General features: G+C 39.0%; 1 protein-coding gene across 2 annotated transcripts in view; it reads right to left on the bottom strand.

Annotated features, from left to right (window-relative positions):
- add3a (adducin 3 (gamma) a) overlaps positions 1–16,957 on the bottom strand; it is a 108,259-nt gene extending 91,302 nt beyond the window's left edge. The window contains exons 1-2 of one of the 2 annotated variants that reach the window (XM_007567608.2): positions 16,744–16,957; positions 20–55 (exon numbers count right to left, since the gene is read on the bottom strand). The gene's annotated coding sequence lies outside the window, so the exon portion shown is untranslated. The remainder of the gene's footprint in view (positions 1–19; positions 56–16,743) is intronic. The other variant, XM_007567610.2, reaches the window with a different exon arrangement.
- Between the last annotated feature and the right edge of the window lie 400 nt (positions 16,958–17,357).

The following is a 17,357-nucleotide window of genomic DNA, read 5'->3' as shown; positions in this document are numbered from 1 at the left end:
GGCAGAAATAAGCATTTACTTTGAACGCCTTTCAACGCCGCGAGTTTTCTGAGTCCTGAAATGGAGAGGAACAAAAACACAAATGAGGAAATCTCTTGCTTTCATGGAAGGAAAAACATCTTTATGTGCTGTAAAGAGATTTCTGTGGTCTTGAAATCTCAGCATACTTTGTAATTCAACAAAGTGTAAGTAAAGACCAGAGGTACAACCAACAAGTTGTATGAGATGATCTGGACTTCACTCAGATCTGTGTAAAAGTATCCACACCTCATGAACATTTCCGCATTTTATCACACTGCAGTCAAACTTTGATGTATGTTACATGGATTTTGTGCTATAGGGAAAAAACACACACACACACACACACACACACAAAGCCGTACAGGATTGGGAAGTGTAAGGAGAATAATACATGGCTTTAATATTCTGATTAGAAAAGAAACATTGTATTCATCCCCAATGAGCCCATGCTTTTTTAGAAATACCTTGTGAGTCTGTTGGGCAACATCTCTGGCCTCCTTACAAATCTATAAACTAAATTTTTACCTATTCCTTGCAAAACAGCTCAAGCTCAGTCACTGGATGACTGGATCACCACAAGTCTGCCCACAGATTCTGGACTGAAGAATATTGTCAAATATCTCAAAGTTTGGGGTATTGTTTTATAACCCAACCCTGGTTTTACTTTCTCCACAACCTTCTCCCTGGTCTGTCTGCTGTGTTTTCTTATTTTATTATTTTGCTTTCGTGATGCTGTTTGTTAAGTAATGTTCTCTACTACATCTGAGGCCTCCCCTAAGCAGCCCTGAGATTCAATTACGCACAGGTGAACTCAGTTTTCAAATAAAGGGGGCCTCTGTAGGCAATTGGCCGCACTTGATTTCAATTATCAGAAGCTGAAGTCAAATGAATCTCACACTTTTAGAATTTTATCCACAAGATCTTTTCACCGCACAGTTATTTGCCACTTTGGTGTTTGGTTTATCACAGAAACTACCAATGAAATACATTAAATTCGGCTGATATAGTGTGAGAAGACTTGAAGTTCAAGCAATGTAAACAGAAGTTTAGATTGAGAAGAGCTTCACCTCAGTTACGAGGTTCAATGATCGTATTCTTGACAGATCTAGAAAAAAAATTAACAATACTATTTTGCACCATTAAATTCTCCAGTTTCCTTTGATGCCTTAACCAGTTTTTGTTTTTTGTTTTTTTAAGAATTTTGATAAAAGTGGATTAATTGAACAGCAGAGCTCCTTTGGTGATCAGCTGGGCACAAAAAAGCATCAACGTAGGGGTGGGCAACTCCAGGCCTCGAGGGCCGGTCTCCTGCAACTTTTAGATGTATCTCTACTTCAACACACCTGAGTCAAATAATGAAGTCATTAGCAGGACTCTGGAGAACTTGACTGCACTGAGGAGGTGATTCAGCTATTGGATCCAGGTGTGTTGGGCCAAGGAGACATCGAAGAGTTGCAGGACACCGGCCCTCGAGGACCAGGATTGCCCACCCCAGATCTTCCTCCCTGCAGCAGTTCGACTTTATAAACGTCACTGCTGCTTACCCACAAACTCAATAAGTGTTTAGATCAAAGCTTGAAGTTTTTCCTCAATCCAACAACATCGCTGCCATTTTTTGCACATCCTTGTTTTTTCTCCATTTTTATAAATATTTTTTTAAACGCACAAATATTGGACATTTTGTATTATTTTTAAAAAATAATCCTACCCTGTTGTACTTTAAAAAAAAAATAAAAATCAGACTATGTTATATTTGATAACTGAAACGTATTTTGTCATGTTGTAAAGTACAGTCTGTTATTATTCCCTTTTGGAAATGTTATTTTTGTGTAATGTCTACATGCTTGGACTTGTCCCGTCACTTTGCTGCTGAATTTCTCCACTGAGGTCCAACAGAGGCCGATCATTTTCCGTTCCACTCCACTTTACGCTCTGCACCACCTGTACCATCACACTGCAGGAAGCCCAGAGGAGTCGGTTTTCCCTCAGTGATCATCTGTGTCATCCACAAAAACACCAACTGTGTCAACACCAAACAGCATGGCTCGCCATGGGAGAACAAGAGCTGACTGATGACATGTGAGCTGTGTTTTTGTTGAGGTCACTGAACCTGACTTCCATGAAGACGATGACGATGATGATGATGATGATGATAACCAGCCAGTGGGGAGTTTTGGGACCGGTCCCAAACAACACTTCAAAAATATTTGGAGCAATTCCAGTGGGTTGAAAATAGGAGGCCAACAAACACATTTCAAGTTGATGGTCATAGAAATGCAGTTAGGCCGAAGATTTTTGAGCTGATGTATACGTTGGTCAGGTTATTATTATTACTATATGTTTTTTTTTTTGTTGTTGTTGTTTATTTGTTTTACCAACATGTAGTAATTTTGGACTGGCCCAGCTATAATTCAGACTTTAATCTGACTCATCCACAGATCCTATCGACTCTGTAGGTGGACCTAAAGATTAGGGTGATGGCAATGAGGTCTTCCACCCTCAAGGTCTTGAAGCTCTTCAATTAGCAACTCATTAAAATTCACTCAAACCTCGTCAGCAATTACAAAAAGGGATTGACTGGTATAATGCAGATCAAGTATGGATAATTTATCTGCCTTTTTTTTTGTAAAATGACCTCATCCAATGAATAATTGTGGCCATAACTGCAGATTTATGCTTATTTAGATAATTGAAAGTTGGACTGCAAAAATTAGTCATACAAAAGAGGTTGTATGACTGTAATAAAAAGTATTTTTAGTGGTAAAAACTTATCCTCTCTTGCATTGGACATATTTTACAAGGCTATGTTGGAGCACATAAAGTTATTATTTTTGTTTGTTAGTTTTTTTTCAACTAAATACCCTGGAAGTTTTCTCCAAGAGCAATGTTTTTACATTGACAGCTGGTGAACGGAGTCATTATTTGGCGATTTTCCAACTAAAACGATGAGATGTTTTTGTCATATAACTTTCATCTCCTAGATTAGAAAAGTAGTTTAAGTTCTGTGTGAAATAATGTGAATTTGAAAAGTTGCTGAATGATACCCAGAGTTAAAAAAAAAGAAAAGAAAAAAGTATATTTGTACTAAATGTCCATTTAGTGCTGAAGGGGTTGAAGAGCATCTGATTGAAAATAACCTTAATATCAAACATACTTTTTACTAAGCTCACATTTCTATATTAAGATATGTATTTTCAATGATCTGATATAAAACCCTAATTGTAAATGTCGTGTTTCCATGAGGTGTTAACAGAAATGAAGACTTGAAAACCTTCTGTGTGTAATTAATCTATATGCGTTTCAGTTAATGAACCGAGTCACTAATATGAACTTTTTTTCAATAAAACTCTAATTTGTTGAACACGACTGCATTAGCAAAGCCCTGGAGTTGTCAGACAGATCATGTCGTCCTGGAGGGGAGACGCAGGGAGACGAGAGAAACCAGCACAGTTATATAACGAGTGTTTCTGCTGACCGCTGCCGTGGCCTTGGTGATCTGGCAGACGTGACTGTCCAGCAACACAGGACGACCCTCTGCAGCCTCGTTACGTAAAACCCAGACACGTTCTGAGAACTTCGACTTTATTAACTCATTATTGGTTCAGTGACATCACGCCATATGGATCAGGTTTACAAGAAATGAATATAAATTGGTACCATTAAATCCCACAGATGTTTTATCACGCAACTCTTCATTGATCTTTTTCTTAAGATGCTGTCGTTCTCTGGATAATGCTCTGCTGCGTTTTGCAATAAGAGTCTGGTTTGAGGTTTTGTAAAAGATGCAGCGATCAGTTGTGGGGTAAATAGGGCATCTAAATTTAAAAAATGAAAAGGAGGCTTATAAAAACTCTGGCCACGACACACAGGAGAGTTACAGGGAAACAGAAGAACCCTGGTTCAGAAGCAAAGGGGGGGAAAAAAACCCAGATCCAAATAGAAATACAAAATTACAAGTAATAAACAAGGTAACTAAGTACAAAAGGATGAAATTATTCTGAAACACTAAACTAGTAAAGCTAAACACGTCAAAACCTGTTGAACAATGATGAATGTAGAAACTGAACTGAATATGGCGAGTCGGAAGAAAGGTAAATAAGCAATAAGGAAATGAACGAAACAGAAACACAAATGAAAACCCAATATTTTACAGAAGAGAGGCGAGCAATTTGAAATTAACACAACAGGCTGTAAAACTGCCAGGCAGATTTTGACCGCTAAAAGGCTACGAATAAAGTAAATGTAATAAATGTCATAGTTTTATTTTATAGACTCTGGGTTCCAGAACATCCAGTCGTGTATACCCGCTTGCTGTCTGGGAGACTGGTGCCTCTCTCTCTCTCTGGGCGAGAGGGAGGACACCCTGGAAAGGTCGCCTGTCCATCACAGGACAAACGACCACACACTCAGTAACCAATTAACTCAACAGTCTAATGTTTTGGAAAGTGGCAGGAATCTAGAAAAGAAACCCCACATCCAAACTCCAACGCAGAGGGAGCCCAGGTTACTGCTGCGACGAACCAGAGCCGACCACTGATCCTCTGAATAACCAGCTGCAAAACCGCTGGGAGATAAGACTCACTGGCAGGCTGTGCTTATTCAGCAGGAAACAGAACAGTGCATTTTATTTAAAAAAATAAATGAATAAATCTGAATAATCACAGTTCAGCTGTTTTGCGGGGACTGATTTCCCCAGATAAACAATCACAGGTGAATCGGTTTTATTAAAAGGTTGACAAAGTCGGCAGCTCAGGTCTGTGAGTGTTTGTGCGGCCACTCATCTGACCCCAAAGGAGCTGCGTTGGATAAAGAGCTGCCAGCAGAACATCACAGCCTCGTTGTAGCATTTGTTTCACTGCGTCAGCAAATCTAAATCAATTTGAAACTGTTCTTATTAAGAACAGTTTCAATCATTATCTATTAGCCGAATCTATTAAAGAGGCACAACATGTACACTGGCAACACAAAAAGTGATAAAGGCAACAATCAGCCAGCGTTCTTTATGTGATTAAAGTCGCCTAATATTACAAACTCAAAAACAATTCCTTTATTTTCTCTTCATTTATAGCACAACTTTTGTTCTCTTACTTTTTTTAAAGGTGGTTATGCTACATTACTTTTTATAGATGGAAACATTTAGCAGCACATTCTCAGAAATGAATTGCAAATTCGCGATCAGCTTATTGCTCGAATCAGCCGTTGAGACTTGATGTTCTTTTGAGTTCTGCAACGTAAAACACGCTTTGATCAAGGCACAAAAATGCTGAAATAGTTCAAATATAATTAATGAATCCTTTGTCTGAGAGTGAACGATCAGGAAGCAAACACTCCCTAGTCTGTTCGGATTAAAGCCTAATCCGAAGAAGAAGAAGAAGAAGCATAAATACTCGAAAGCAGACCTCCGAGCGACTAAACCCTCTCCATCCTAGACCAACAATATAATTATCCAAATTATGAACAAATGGGTTCATAAACACTGAGACCTTCAAGGTTTCTAAGTTTCAGACTTGGTGGAGCCAAGAGTCTTTTTACCGTCAGACAATAATATGAATTTAATCTCGTGGCTGATATTAAAACATGTTGTTTCTCATCCAAGTGAAATCTGTCTCATGAAGCACCATTCGGCTGGTGTCGCTGTGACTTCAGGCGGTTTAGATACTTTTTTTTTTTTTCTTTCCACTTAAGGTTGAAAGAAAAACAGCGCCTAGCAGCCATTGGCCGTGACGCCGGACACACCCTGAAACCGTCCGTTGTCGTTTGTCCATCGCAGGACATAAGCTGTGCATGTACTCACACCTGAGGACGATTTAGAGAGACCAACTAACTTAACAACAATGCATGTTGTTCGGTTTGTTGTTTTTGGACTGTGAGAGGAAGCCAGAGTACCTGGAGAAAATCCACGCATGAACAGGGAGAACATGCAAACTCAAACCCTGGACCTTGTTGCTGCAAGGCAACAGTGATGCTAACCGCTCCTCCTGGAAATACGATTACAAATGTAGAAGGAGAAAAAAAGAAAAACATATTTGTGTATTTTGTTTGCAGCTCAAAAACAGTATTTATACTTTCAGAAGTTAACAGATAAGCTGAACAGGGTATAGAAAAGTCGTGTTCATTCAACTATTTTATTCTGCTCTTACTGATGGTTTTGTAATTTTTAAAGCCTTACTGTATTTGTGAAACTAAAACTAAAATACACTTTTCATAAGCCAGGTGTTACTTATTGTACTGCGTTTTTAGCCAGATGTGTTGCTAAACCCCTCAATGCACCAAACAGCCTTGCTGAAGAAACGGTTCAAGAGGACTGCAAAACTACAGATCAGTCCATTATGGAAATCTTTCATATGTTAAAAACTTTAACCCCACGCTTCAACAACAAGCCTGTTTCTTCTACTTTCCACTCTCTGTTAAGTCCCAAGGCCATGAAGCAGATTTTCCAGGGTATAGCATCAGAATTTGGCCAGAACTCAAAACATCAACTCTAGGCTACGGTAGCAAAGCCTTCCTGATCCCAAGATGGATGAAATCACTTAAAGCTGAAAACAACCATTAGGGAAATACTATACCAACACAGGAGTCCATGCAGAAACACAGTAAGCAGGATGTTTAACAGTCTCATGTTTGTGCTTTTTCATTTTTTCCCCCCTCTAACCTCCAACCCAAAATGTATCCGTGACCATCAGAGAAGACAGAAAACAAAAGTTGGGTCGCATCCCGTGATTTCCTCTGCTGAGGTAAAGGAAATTCTGCCTTCACATACTTCCCATCCAGCGACAACAGTCCAAGACATGTGACACATCATCAAGCACATCTGATAGGGTATCTCTGCATGGCTCCAACCAGACACATCCTCAGTGGAAACAATGTGTGTATGTGTATGTGTATGTGTGTGTGTGTGTGTGTGTGTGTGTGTGTGTGTGTGTGTGTCAGAACCCTCGGGACAGTGACCTTTTCATGTAAGCAGTATATTTGTTGGGTGACTCCTTGCCTCAATGAAATAAAAAAAAAAAACAAGATTTCAACTTAAAGGTTGATGGACATATAACTCTGTCACAACAGTATCTGAACAATCTATTATGCCTAACAAATCACTCTAGGTAGATGTTAGACTTTAAGTCTAACATCTACCTAGAAGATCGGTGCAATTATGTTTAATGCATACCTTGAACTTCTTCAACAAGCTCCAATGTAGTTTTTTATTATACAGGATAGAAAACCAAAAAAGAGCATACTTGTGAAGAAGATGTTTTGTTTTTTCCAATAAACACTTAAAAAGTGTTGTTTTAAAACCATCTTTAGCTTCAATTACAGCTGAAAGTCATTTGGTGCTTCGCTCTGCCAGTTTTGTGTAGTTTCCTTATTTCTATTTTCAAAATGGCTCTGTCAGATGGGATGAAGAGCATTCTTGAACAACTTTTATCTCCTAATCGACGTTTGAAATAGTCACCTTACTAAAATAATGTAATTTTTGCCAATAGTCCATGATTTTGGAAAAGTGATGAAATATTGCTGCAATGAGAAATAACCCCAAACTAAACCTACTGAGAGGAACGACCAGCTGAAATCAATACTCTAACCGACAAACTTCACTTTTTTGTTTTAAGCCAAACAGTTATAGGGTGGATCTGTCTTTCACAAAACTACATTGTTGCGATTTGAATGCACAGGATGTAATGCAATGTTGCTCCTTGAGTAACTGAAACTTGTAACACATTGGGAACACTGGGTGTGACAGCCTGAAATGTGCTTCTGCTTGTTTATTTCTGCTCAGGCTCACCAGGTTCCCACTTCCAATAAAAAAGTAACGATGGTGGCGTCGAGCAGAGGAGCGCGAGAGGTGACCTGTGGCAGATGGTGGTGCTGTATGTGCCCTGAGTATACTGTAACTAACATTTTAATATGTATGTTTTAGATAATTTAAAGAAAAATCTGTTATGTAAAATATAGACAATAATATATGCAACACTGCTGCTTCGGTTTCTAACGACAATTTAACAACCTACTGCAGAAAAAGAACCAGCTCATTGGAAACAGCGTGTAAAATTTTAAACAACCACAAAACAAAACCACTTGGGCCCAATCAAATGTTAGTGGTCCAATTAAATAAAGATGTAAATGTACTTAACATGCACACGTTAAGGAAAACACACACCACAGACGTATGTAGAGATTGCTTTGCAGTGCGAGGGTTAGGAGGAAGGGGGATTCTGCACCAAATGCAACATGCGTCACTAATGAAAAACAAGCCTCCAGCAGAGAAAAAAGAAGTACAAGAAGACTGTAAAGGCAGATGGAACATATATACTGTTAGTGCAGCACGAACACTGATCTCAGCACAAAACTGGGACTTAAACACAAGATTTAAGTCCCAGGGTGGCGTTTGGTCACAGTTTTCAATTCCGCTTGTGTAAATATAACAAGACATTGCAGCAGGAAATGAGAGAACAGTTGATGGCATTGCATACTGTGAACAAGTCTATTTAAGCCGTTGTAAATAAAGGATCTCTTCAGCCACTCGGTATTAAAGACGTTCCACAGCCAGTGGTCATTTGGTACCAACCATATCCTCCACTGCCGCGTTGTATCGTGTTAGTCTTGTGCACAGATTTCGTTGCGCTACGTTTTGGACTCTGGTGCGACAAACCCACCCAATAGAGTTGCTAACTTAGTTGTAATGAAAAAATAAATAAATAAAAATTGTGACCCGAGTCGAGCCATGCTTTAGAGGTGCTAGTGGGAAAGGGTCATACTACTACTTCAGGCCTCTTATTACGTGGAAGTTAACCTGTTGAGATTTCAACACTATTATGTCTATGCCTTGTATTTTAATGCTGTGCAAAAAAAAAAAAGATGCTTTCAGGTAAATAAATGCCTTTCTACCAATCTGACGCTGCATCATCTGGAATGACATAATTTCATGCTATGCTGTGCAGGAGCTCCATCGGCATCCATGAAGACTCAGTTACGCCGACAGGTCAAATGTTAGAAGTGGTGACATGACGAGAGGGCTGGCTTTGTTTCCAGATAAATTCAGCAAAATCACTGTGTGGACACTTGGGAGAAATTGCATTGTTGAGAGGAATGGGCTCAGCAACTTTCTGTACACACGTTTACAAATGAAGTCAGCAGGTAGAAGAAGATTCAAAAAAGGAAGATGTTTTCTACAGAAGTATGCAAACTGTTCATTCAGATAGTTTACAAAAGGGAGGGAGATGCCAGCAGATAGTAGGAATCTGAACATAATATGCCAGAGATGTTCTGTCCTTTACACAAGTACAGCTTTATCTGTGCTGGAACAAGATGGATTTTGCAAAATGCACATAGCTTTTTGAAAGCCTTTCATAAGGATATCTCAACTCTGCTGAGAAAACACACTTAAGAACACCAGAGTCGTGTTATTTTCTGTGAAACAACCCACACCGGCAGTGTTTGGTCAGTGGCCGACTGTCCAAGGCACAGAACCCATGTAATCCATTTTTAACCTACTTTATTCAAGAGGACATAAGCACAAATCCCACAACATTCCAGCTCCCATAACTGCTCTTCTTCTTCTGCACTGCTATAATACTTCATCTCCCTTGGCTGATTTGTAGAGCCATTTCTGGCGAGAAAACAGTCTAAAGTGGAAAGATTAATGTGAAAGATATACAACCAAAATCTTGTCAAGTCAATGGCAAAAAAATATATTGCTTGATGATTCATTTTTCACAAGATTGGTTTAAAAGAAGAAACAAATACTAAGATTGGGGTTTGAAGTGATCTAAAACACTTCAAACCCTTCACTATTATGGTAAAATAGTGAACTTTTTGCCATTATATATCCATTTTATTTATTATTGGAGAATAAAACAGTGGATTCGCACAAATTGTTAGCAGGAAGTCCATAACCTGAATTAGCAGTAAATACTAAAATGGTTCAAAAAACATAATAGGGAATAAAAGAACTGAAAGGACTGAAAAATATGACCCAACTGTAATACATAGACATTTACATAACACAGGGAGAGCCAAATTCAACGTCTCAGCACTTCAAAAGACTCCAAATACACATCAAACGCTACAACAAAAGGATGTTGCATGATATGTCTGTTTTAAAGACATATTTCCCCGGATAACAAACACCAACACAAATGAGTGGAAAGTGGCATCTGAAAACCAGAAGAGCATCGACAGCGCAATGATGATTCAGGATGAAATCACAACGTTCATCGCAGCCTAAATGTCAGCAACGTTTTAAAAGATGACATTCAAATTCACATCCTGTCTGGTCCCAAATGCAAATCCAGCTCACTCAATTGATGACACCCTTGACTGAGTCACTCAGCACAACAGATAAAAGCCAAAACACAAAGGCTCAGCAGTGCTGACCCAGCACCTCATCTTGGTGGCGAGTATGATGATTTATTTATTTTTTATAAACAAGCTAATGTAGTTACAGAAGACATTAAAAAGTAGATAACTATACTGGCATCAGGATTTAGCAGCTAGCTGAGCTCAGCGATGCCAGCTGGGATTTGTTAGAGTGAGTGATTTAACAATAGCTTGGTGTGTGTATGTGCGCGTGCGTGTGTGCGTGTGTGTACACGTGTGTGTGTGTGCACAAGCCGGAACAGATACATGGGTGTGCCAGCCAGATGATTTGGTAAATGGAGGCGTTTGGTCACAGAGGCAGCGGAGAGTGTTTCCTGGACACACGAGGTGAAAAAGAGTTCATAAACAAGCACAGAGAGATTCTCACTTCCTCTTTTATAAGCATTTCATGGTGATGTTTTCAGAGCCGATGGTAAAAACTTTCTGTGTGGGGCACCAGGTGGCTCACTGGGAGAGCAAGTGCACCATAAGCAGAGAGAGGCCTTGACCCAGAGAGCAGGGAAGGACACGCAGTAAACGGCCTGGGTTTGATTCCCACACCCAGGTCATTTACTACATGGCCTCCATTTTCTATCTGCTCTTCTTCCTGTTGAGTTACTAGTGACCAAAGGCCACAAAAATCTTTTTAAAAAATAAATAAATAAATGTAACCGTAAACAAAACTGCTTTAACTAACAACTCAGACAGTGAAAATGCGCTAAATATAAACTAAAGTGAGACAGGAAAAACTTCCAACTGACTAAAAGTGACCAAGAGGTCAATACTTTAAGATATTAAAAACCATAGAGACAATTAAAAACACACTGATCTACACAGAGTATCCTCATTAAGACAAAATAAAAAGAATACAAAAATTTAATTTTGGAAACTAATGGCAATAGGAACTAAACCGGTTTTATTGTGCTTAGTTTTACATGTTGGCATTAAATATATAAAATGTTTAATGCCAACATTTTTCGTGCATCTTAAGATGTGGATGTCGCTGACTTTATGGGCAAAAAAAATAAATAAATATGTACCAACAAATTGTTTTTCACTTTACTTACTTTGAATACTTTAAAGCTACAATGTATAATTTTTATTTACTTTTTTTCATGAGTTTTCACCCTAATACACCACTCAGTCAACAACAACTAATTAGAGCCAGGAGGAGGGTCTTAGCGCTGTCAATCAATCTCATGCTCATCCCCTCCCACTTGCCCTTTGCTAGGCTACAGCTGGTTCACCACAACATAGTCTGCTACCAATGCTAAGGCTAATTAGCATGGCCACCAATGACGGCAGTTAAACGATTCCCTGTAACGGTAAGTTTGAGCATTAAGCAGCATACAGGAGGTTGATTGACAGCACTAAGACCCTCCTCCTGGCTCTGTCTGGTTGTTTTTGCATTTCTTCAGATGGCAATAGTAGCTCAGGGATGACATGGAGGAGAGAGATCTCTTCCCAGATTATCTGTCTCACACCTTGCTGTCACTACATGGAAAATAAATCTGGAACAAACACATTTTTGTAAAAGTTGCATATTGAAACTCTTAGGTCGTTACGGTCAACCAGCTGGCTTCTCCAGGAACTTCAGAAAGGAGAAAATGAGACGAGAGCATTCAAACATCACGCGTCTACATGCACTCAGTCGGACATTTTCATCACCTTCAAAGACAGAAGCCCTACATTCATTCTCACACAGCGAGGGGATCAACGCCCACTACGCAGACATCTATCGAAATATCCTCACAGGTTCAGAAATACACACAAACACACATTTGGCTCACACGAACACACCCTCAAGAACACGCTCTCGACAAATGAGTCTCCCGTTTCGTAGACTTGACATGCAAGTAATTAAGCTCAGTCAGTAAATATGTGAAATGACGGGGAAATGAACAGATTTAGTGACCTGGAAGTTTCATCTTATATGCATATTAATGCAGGCCCTCGGGGGACAGTAACAGGAATGGACTCAAACCAACGCGACTGGCAAGCAGCCCAGACGAAGCCACATACCGAGTCGGCGCCATTCTCTGCTCATCCCGGATATTTTTCATACTAATTCAGCTGATTAAAGACTCAAGCTGTTACGGATCTAACCTTATAAAGAATTATTAGATGGTTATGTAATCCCAACCATCAGAGCTTTTAGAAAAAAGAAAAAAACTAACAAAAAAAAAAAGACTATTGGAAAAAAAAACAGACTATTAGGACAATAAAAAACTCCTGACTTTCAGCTCATAATAGCTCTAGTTAATAAAGTATACCAACTTGATAATAACTGTAATTATGGATAAGATGCAATCAATCACTCCAGAAGATTAAGGAAAATACAGCCTGGTCGAGTCGACGTTCCCAAGAACGTTCGAGTCACAGAGACGTTTTAATAAGAGGACAACAGGAGAAGGGCTGGGAGATGAAAAGAACCGCTGTTTGTCCAAAAAGCTCCTTTGGCCAAAAATCTTTCGCCTCTTGCATATTCGGAGGTTGACCCCGTTACCGTGGCTACTGCACTCCAATATCTACGCAAAAGCGTCTAAGCTGCATGGGAAGATCGACTGCTGACACATGGTTACCCAGACAAAGGCTTGTGTGAATTCATGCTGAACGTGAAAACAACCAAATGTTTACATTTTAACTTTATGCACACGATGGAGATCCAACGTTCTCCAGACGAGACGAGAGACGGCTCAAGTAATTCCTTTATCAAACTATCTAAAGGTTTTTGACATTGGCAAGTATTTAGTTTCAATTCAGTTCGGTTACGCAGCAGCAATTCACAAATACGGAAACCAAAACATTGAAATATATTTGTTGAATACTGCAATGACAGACATTTTTGTCCCCCTTCGTCACAAAATGTCCATCACTCTTAGCTGATCTACCACATGGTTGTCTTCTTCTGCAGGTACCAAAGACAAAACCATCTTTAATAAGCCCTTGTTATCCTCCTTTGCCTTTCTCTGCCTTCTGCTGGCTTTTATCGGGTTGTAGGTGAAAACTGTGCCACCCCAAATCAGCATGTCTAAGGCTCCCTGCTCTCACCTTCATCCACTGAGAAAGACCTCGTCTCTCGTCAGAAGGATTAATAACTGCTTTTCTGTCTTAAATGAAACCGTGTTATTCTGACTGAAGGTCGTCCTACCGTGACAGTCTCACACCAGTCCACTCAATATTGTAAGCAACATAGAAAGTAACAAAAATTGCACTTTGATCCTTTCCCTGCAGGACTGAGATTGCCGTTATTAAATTGTCTCTGCCAGAAAAAACTTCACAAGTAATCTTTGTACCTGTGAGCTTCTGGAGCACAAAACGTTTCTTGGGTGTCTTATATATGCAGATTTTGTCGCCATAAAAATGATACTATGTCAGGATATTTGTTAGACTTCCAAAGGAACCAAGACGTCGGATCTAGAAGGTTTGACGAAATAAGATTGAGTCCTGTTTCAGATACAGAGCATCGGTGTAAGGGCAATTTAACACAAGCTATACGGCACATGAGAAAAAACGCCTAGTGAGCCGAGAATATTGAGAAAGGCAAGATTACACAACTCCACCAGTTTTGTGAACTTGTGTCCTCAAACAAAGAAAGCAGAGTCCAAGGCTTCATCAAATTGCAGTGAACAGGGAGAAAGGAGCCACATGTTTTTGATAAGTCCTCTAACAGAGCAGGGTGAGGTAATGATGAAGTCATCTCTGTCCTCTGGACAGGTTCAAATTCACGGCACTGGGCGTATGTTAAATACTTTCAGGCACACATGCCTTTTCTGTGGAATTTTACATAATGGAAACTGGTCAACAAAAAAAAAAAGGGGGTCATCGACATGAGCTCCTTTACATTCCAGCTGATTGGATAGATTATGTGTTGTGTTGCGTTGTTAGCTTCAACCAATCAGATCAGTTGATTGATGCTGACATACAATACGGACATAGCGATATTTTTCCAAACGAGAACATTCTTACATTGTCAAAAGGGTTTTACATGAGTTACATATAGGATTTTCCATATTCCAATTTTTTTTCTATAAGCCTCACTTTACTTTTTGACAACCATTCACAGCGTTAATCACATTTAGTGAAAGCAGAGAGCATTACTAAGGTAACTCCCAAAGTACCGTTTGTTTTCACCAAGAGTTTTGAGCCCAGATCATTGGATATTGATTTATATAATTTAAGCATGGGTTCGTATGAGAATCTGAAATTATGTTAACCTTGCTAATGTTAATGACCAACCGCTTTGACTCTTCAGAAACAAGACTGATCTAGAAACCCAGCAAACTCCAAAACAACTCAAGATCCCGATACTTGTTTGGGACAGAAGAATAATTAAATGCTGTTCACTGAGCTTTCTTTTTTTTTCCTTTTTGAAAAGGGTTCTTTCATGTTCAGTTTTACTATAATATTACGTTGTTCTATCAGTAAAGGAGGATGTGTTTTATCAGAGATGAAGGGAGCCAAATGCAAAAACTCAGGAGTGTTGTTCTTTTTAATAATCAAACTAAAGCAAATTAGAAAATGGAGAAAAGGTGAGTAGGGTGAGTAGAAGATGTGATGATTTAAGATTAGACTAAAGAACAAAAACATAAATATACTGAGAGGGGTGAAAAGTGGAAACAGCTGGCCTGATGACTAAGGACACCTAGAGGCAAAGACAATTACAATGACTGAATAACAAAATTCAGAGTACACAGTGATCTGCGAGAATAACACACAAAGATCAATTTAAAATACAATAAACTGAGACAATCAAGACAAAAACCCAACACAAAGCTGTTTTTCTCTCTTTTCCACATGGAAAGCAACTAAGTAAATGTGTCAAAACGTGATTAATTGTATGAAGCCTTTAACGCCTCCAGAGTATCGGACAAGGCCAGAGTTTGCTGAGATTTTCAAAAGCTGAAATATTCAAAAACACAGCACAGAAAAAACTTCTCGCTGTCTTTGTCACTAGTTTGGCCGCGGCGCCCAGCTTTTGTTTCAGTCTTCATCCTCCAGCTAAAAATAAATCTTTTTAGTTCCTGCAGCTTCGTGTAGCACAGCCAATTCCCTCTGATTGCACTGACACGGCTTTCGTTCCCCACATCTTGATTTGTTTTGCAGATACCCAGTGGACAAAAGGCACAGCCTGTGAGCTCCTACTGAGACGGGGGCGTTTCATGGGATTACTTTAATTTCTCAGTAAAAATCTCAACACCTAGCCTCCGCTTAAAGCTACTCGGCAAGACATTAGGTAAAGTTAAACGGGATTCTTTTACAGCAGTAGTTTTATACGTTTCAAAATGATCTGACTGCTTTAAACTGTAAATACAGCCCTAAATAAACCTTACATTTAGATTACTTAAATATATATTTAACTTGTATTTACTTTTATTGACTGAAACTGAAGTTGTTAATAACCCGATCACACTCTGGTATTGGATATGAGGCTGAGGTCACAGATCAAGACATCATAGTGTTGTTCCAGTAAAATAGAAAGCTACATATCATAAATTGTAAGTAATTACACGTTTCATGCGCCGAAGATGTCGTTTTTCTAATACCCAAGTCAAGATAAATTGCCTAAATTGACTGAACTACAACACTCTTTAGGTTTAATTGAACAAATTAACATTTAACAACTATCTTCTAATGTTTTAACCTTTATTAGAAGAGAGAAAAGCTGTTAGGAAGTGTTTTAAATTATTTAGAAAGTGTAGTTTTTCATAACTAATGTTAAAAATATGGCAATAACCTTTGAAATATCAATCAGTGAATTTAAGAATGGATTTCTTTTTTTTGCCTCATCCTTATAAGATACAAGTTTTGCCACAGAATACTGTTTTGCATGAACTCATGCAAAACCATCATTACCGAAATGCTTGCAGTCAAGGAGCGTTAGTGAGATCATCATGGGAATGGAAAAGATTGATATTGTGATTGTGACAATATCGCAACTTTTTGATCTCTCTAATGTTGGCGAACATTAATCAGTTTCATTCTTCATCATTACTCATTTTAAAGCAGATCTCAAGTCACAAAACACGACTCACATTCTCAACCAGATGATCTTGACGTGTGGAAAAGCTAATTGTGTGATTATAACTGCACTGATCTGGGATGTCACTGGATTTGAATCCAAACCTGAGCCCTAAATAAATTGGACTTCATGTAACAGAATGCATCTGTGAATTGTTTACATTTTCTACAAATGGCTTTCTATAAACAAACTGACTGTAAATACACTCAGCACTTATGTTCTGTAAAGACCATATTATTTATATGGTCTTTACAGAGTTATTTCAGTACATACTACATTCAAACAGGTTGATGCACATCCAAAATGGCAAAATGCAAAGTCATGTGATAATTTATAAAACTAATAATTACCCGGAGGCGCAGACCAGCGCTCTCGCTCTCTCTCTCTCTCTCTCTCTCTCTCTCTCTTCGTCTCTCTCGGGTCTTGTTTATAGTTTGAACCAGGTGTTTTCGTGTCTCCTTCCTGTCACTGATTTTTACTGAAAACTGTGGCTTGAACCAGCCGCCAGTGGGGCTCGGCGGCCGGCTAACATGCTGTAGATAGAGATCTTCTGCACCAGCTGCCGCGGAATCACTGACTCACAATATGGCAGGAAGTAGAGTCTCCTTCACGCAAAGCGGCGGCGCACTTTTTCGCAAATCCCTCGTTTCAAACGCAGCACACGTGATTCAGGCGGGACGTCAGCGTTTATTATTTATGTTTGTCCAGACTCGGCCACAAGGAGAGTATAAAACAAACAAACAAACAAAAAATGTGTAAAGTGTTTTAATGTGGTTTAGACGTTACGTTTATAAAAACGCTCAAAATGGGCGGAGTTTGCCCACGTAGTTTATACTTTAAACAAATAGACCAGCGTGCAACTAAGATATGTTTTATGTTCTGGATGTAACAGCGGAATATTTGGTCTCATCATCAATATTAAGAATTGATAAGGAGCAGGAAATCATTAAATTATTTATCTTCT

Source organism: Poecilia formosa, unplaced genomic scaffold (assembly GCF_000485575.1).
Source record: "Poecilia formosa unplaced genomic scaffold, Poecilia_formosa-5.1.2 Scaffold211, whole genome shotgun sequence".
Taxonomy (NCBI): domain Eukaryota; kingdom Metazoa; phylum Chordata; class Actinopteri; order Cyprinodontiformes; family Poeciliidae; genus Poecilia; species Poecilia formosa.
Note: the sequence above shows the minus strand (reverse complement) of the source record. Positions and strands in the feature narration are given on the sequence as shown.